Source organism: Hippocampus zosterae, chromosome 12 (assembly GCF_025434085.1).
Source record: "Hippocampus zosterae strain Florida chromosome 12, ASM2543408v3, whole genome shotgun sequence".
NCBI classification, from domain to species: Eukaryota; Metazoa; Chordata; class Actinopteri; order Syngnathiformes; family Syngnathidae; genus Hippocampus; species Hippocampus zosterae.
The window spans coordinates 21435707-21440091 of record NC_067462.1 but is presented as its reverse complement, the minus strand read 5'-3'; positions in this window follow the sequence as shown (position 1 = coordinate 21440091).

The following is a 4385-nucleotide window of genomic DNA, read 5'->3' as shown; positions in this document are numbered from 1 at the left end:
CCACTCTAAATCAGGGGGGTGCCCAACCTTTTGTGACAGAAGATCTACTTTTCAATCAACCGACCTCACGTGATGAACTGGTTACCGCACACACTTACACAAGCATGCAGGATAAAAAAAGACCCTAGCACATAAATAAGCATATGACAGTTATAACAAGTCACAAGACAGAACATGTAATAAGGGGGAGGATGAATGGGAGGGGGGGGTGGGATGGCGAGGGGGGGGGGGGGGTGACCGCGTCGCGGCCCGTCTGACCAGCTGCACGAACCACCGTGCGCTCAGCAGATCGTACCACGTCACAGGGGAAAAGAATCGGAGCGATGAAGACGGTGATAATAAGGATGTGTATGAGCATGTGATTGTCTCGTAATGTATGTGTATGCGTGTACAGGCCACAGCTGCTTCGTCAAGGTCTGCTCATGAAGACAGTCCCGGCTTATCAGTCCATGGCCGAGAAGGAGGGGTGTGATGGTGGGGGGCACTAGCTTCCATGCATATTTCCATCCAGGGGAAAGGGTCCAGATAGCATTGTTTGTTTTGGAGGGACGGCCGCCAACAACTTCAGACAGCCTTGAGTCCGTGGCCTGTATCTCTTCACTGGCGCCGATCAGCCAAATCCGCAATCTCTTTCCGCAGCGCGGATTCCAATTTCTCCATGTTGTTGTCGATCGTACAGAATCGCTCCAAAACCGCATCTATATTGCGGTTGAGCTCACTCACCGCTTGAGTCTGAGTGTTGGACATTCGCACCAAACCATCCAGAATGGTTGAATTTTGCGATAGACCAGGAAGCTGCTAACACCAAACAGCAGCATACCTGCTATCAGAAGGCAGGTAATGTAGATGTCTTCCATTTCCTCAACGGACAGGATTGACAGACACACCATTCTCCACATTCTCCATGGATCAAGGGCGTACCGGCAGCAAATGTCCCTGAGGGGCAAGTAGGCTCCCCACTGCCTGCTCTTTTCGTCGAAAAAAAAACCACAATACAGCCAACTAATTCCATGGTTAGTTCTTCGGATTAAAATACGGTAGGAGGCTAGAAAAAGTTAGACAAAGACAGCACAAAGACTAAGTGGCGAGCAAGGAGAGGACGGGGGGGGGGGGGGGGGGGGGACAGGAGCTCGGCAAAAGTGTCCGCCTTCGTCCAGAGCCAAGCAGGAATAGTGGCCCCTGAAGGGTCTTTCATTCATAGTATGCACTTTAGTGTTGCCGCATCACGTTTTTTCATATAGTAACAAAATACTTGCTTTTGTTACAGTGCTATTTTCATGGTTGTAGATGATTCAGGTGGAGGATTGGAATGTGTGACTGCAAATAATGATGTTTTTCTTAGTGTAAATAGGAGACTGTTTGCATTCAAGTGTGATTGAGGAAGAGGGGGTGCCAAGGTGCCTCGGGTAAAGGGGAGAGGCCGGTTGGACCACTGGACTGGAAATCACAATCGGCACTCAAAAAGGCCCCATAGCAGGATGACCGCTTCCAACAACAAAAGACGGCCAAATGTTAGAGACCATATACACATCAAAGGAAGATTCACAATAGGACAATCCACACCTCGTCTGACAGATGCCATTGATAACACTTGGACTGTCCTCGCAGACAACTTGTATATGCCTGAACACACACACACACACACAAAGAGAGACATACCTTTTTGGGGAATTGTATTCAAGGTGGATCAAGGGAAAGGCATCTTTGTCACTCTGCCTCGCTACCTTTGCGGTTAGCAGAAGTTGATGACCCAGAGCTCTATTTAGAATAATTGGCTTGATCTATGCTGTATTAGACTATTTGTTAGGGATTAAATACTTTTCTGTGTTACTGACTCAAAAGACAAGTGCATCTGGTCATTCCTGAGCCCATCAACGAGCACCCCGGAAGTCCGCCAAGGTATTTGACGATTGGTCAAATAGTGTGGTGCAAATTCCGCCTTCACCCCTAAGATGAACGAAACAGAAAGATAAACACACGCACCACAGTTGGTTAATGGTAACCAGACCTGATTTTGTTGTTTTATTTTTTAAAATACTTTTTGTGAAAGTGAGACTGATAGGATGCTAAGGGTACAGGCTGCACTAACACAAAAATATGTCATGTTAATAACACGCACAGAGACCCACAAATGTTTTGGGTTGGTTGTCCCCCCCCCCCCCCGCCCCCTCTACATTCCTCGCGATCAACTTGGGACCAGTCCGCGAGCTCCCGGTGGATCGCAATCGACGTATTGGGCACCCCTGCTCTAAATACAGTCTTCAGAAAAGATACTTCACTCAAGGCTACAGGCCAATTTCTGTGTGCATTTGTGGCCAGTACATGACTTTGCGCTTCCTCCATTTGTATTTTTCCTCTCCTAAATGTTGTTTTGGTTTTGTGCCATTTCCTTGGTTACTGCAGGTTGGTTTTGATGACAGACTTCTTCACGTTGAATTTGTTGCCGACCACAACAATCAGTTCTGTTCTACGCTTTCTGGATTCCTGTATTGCAGCGCCAGACGTTTGTCTTCCCTCATGTCATCCTCAGTATTGTTTCTTTTAATGTTCTCACAGTGTGAACAGTTTCTCTTTTCTTGTCTGGTCTGTTCCCTCTTCAGAGACAAAGAGGGATGACACTCTCGTGTCCAAATTAAGCCTGCATTCCAGCATCTTTTGTTTAGTCTGCGCTTTCATTTTCATCACCTGCACGGGAAAGTGTGTCTGCATTCAACATAGTGCATTTGTCTACTGTGAAGACGATATTCACATATTTTTACAGACGTATCATCATTTATTGCATCCTGGTTGAGAAGACATGATTGACAGAAGGGGCTCATGATCCTTTTCCACTTAAACAGCTTGACCATAAACATACTGATTGAATCTTTCACATCTGTAGGTGCTGCGAGCACTTTTTTTTTTTTAGCATATCTTGTCTCAGGCCTGGAGGTGGGGCTCGTTGGCAGGCGCCTGGTGGCCGGGCCTACACCCATGGGGCCCGGCCGGGCACAGCCCGAAGAGGCAACGTGGGTCCCCCTTCCCATGGGCTCACCGCCCATGAGAGGGGCCAAAGGTGTCGGGTGCAATGTGAGCTGGGCGGCAGCCAAAGGCGGGAACCCTGGCGGTCCGATCCTCGGCTGCAGAAGCTAGCTCTTGGGACATGGAATGTCACCTCTCTGGCAGGGAAGGAGCCCGAGCTGGTCCACCATCCGACGTCTCAGGAGGAGGAAGCAGTGCACCACTAACACTGTGTACAGCGGGGATGGGTCGCTGGTGACTTCGACTCGGGACGTTGTGAACCGGTGGGCAGAGTACTTCGAAGACCTCCTCAACTCCACCAACACGCCTTCCTTGGAGGAAGCAGAGCCTGGGGACTCTGGGGTGGGCTCTCCTATCTCTGTGGTTGAAGTCAGTGATGTGGTTAAAAAGCTCCTCGGTGGCAAGGCCCCAGGGGTGGATGAGATCCGCCCGGAGTTCCTCAAGGCTCTTGATGTTGTGGGGCTGTCCTGGTTGACACGCCTCTGCAACATCGCATGGCCAACAGGGAGAGTGCCTTTGGATTGGCAGACCGGGGTGGTAGTCCCTCTTTTTAAAAAGGGGGACCGGAGGGTGTGTTCCAACTACAGAGGGATCACACTCCTCAGCCTCCCTGGTAAGGTCTATTCAGCAGTGCTGGAGAGGAGGGTCTGTCAGGAAGTCGAGCCTCAGATTGAGGAGGAGCAGTGTGGTTTTTGTCCCGGCCGTGGAACAGCGGACCAGCTCTACACCCTTAGCAGGGTCCTTGAGGGTATGTGGGAATTCGCCCAACCAGTCTACATGTGTTTTGTGGACTTGGAGAAGGTGTTTGACCGTGTCCCTCGGGGAGTTCTGTGGAGGGTGCTTCGTGAGTATGGGGTACCGAACCCCCTGATACGGGCTGTTCGGTCACTATACCACCGATGTCAGAGTTTGGTTCGCATTGCCGGCAGTAAGTCAGAATTGTTTCCAGTGGGCGTAGGACTCCGCCAAGGCTGCCCTTTGTCGCCGATTCTGTTCATAACCTTTATGGACAGAATTTCTAGGCGCAGCCGAAGCGTTGAGGGGGTCCGTTTTGGGGGCCTCAGTATTGTATCCCTGCTTTTTGCAGATTATGTGGTGCTGTTGGCTCCTTCAAACGGGGCTCTCCAACTCTCACTGGAGCGTTTCGCAGCCGAGTGTGAAGCGGTTGGGATGAGAATCAGCACCTCCAAATCTGAAACCATGGTCCTCGGTCGGAAAAGGGTGGAGTGCCCCCTCCGGGTCGGGAAGGAGATCTTACCCCAAGTGGAGGAGTTCAAGTATCTTGGGGTCTTGTTCACGAGTGAGGGTAGGAGGGAGCGGGAGATCTGCTGTGATGCGGACGTTGTATCGGTCTGTCGTGGTGA